Below are 368 nucleotides of genomic sequence, written 5' to 3'. Positions count from 1 at the left end.
GTATATGTTAAATAAATTTTTATGATTTTTCTCCAATTATTCTGCCTTGTGTGAAGTGATTTTTCCATGAAACTTCAGGGGCTCATTGTAGGCCCTGGCCCCTACAATTAGTATAACCTAGGACATAAATTTACCCTTCTATTACCTCACTCCGAATACCACCCCCACCCCCAACACACACACTTTTTCTTTTTTTTTCTCAATATTCTAGAATGTACCTGGAATGAGCCTAAAATATTTTTTCCCCAAGGAATGGTGTAATGTATGGAATGGTTATCTCTAGGGGTATTTAGCTTATGAATGATTAAAGAAAAAGTCAAAAAGGACTTTGGAGATTATCAAATTTAAACCTGCATTTTATATTATTA

This window comes from Pongo abelii, chromosome 5 (genome assembly GCF_028885655.2).
Source record: "Pongo abelii isolate AG06213 chromosome 5, NHGRI_mPonAbe1-v2.0_pri, whole genome shotgun sequence".
Lineage (NCBI taxonomy): Eukaryota > Metazoa > Chordata > Mammalia > Primates > Hominidae > Pongo > Pongo abelii.
The sequence above is the reverse complement of the archived record's forward strand: the minus strand, read 5'-3'. Positions refer to the sequence as shown.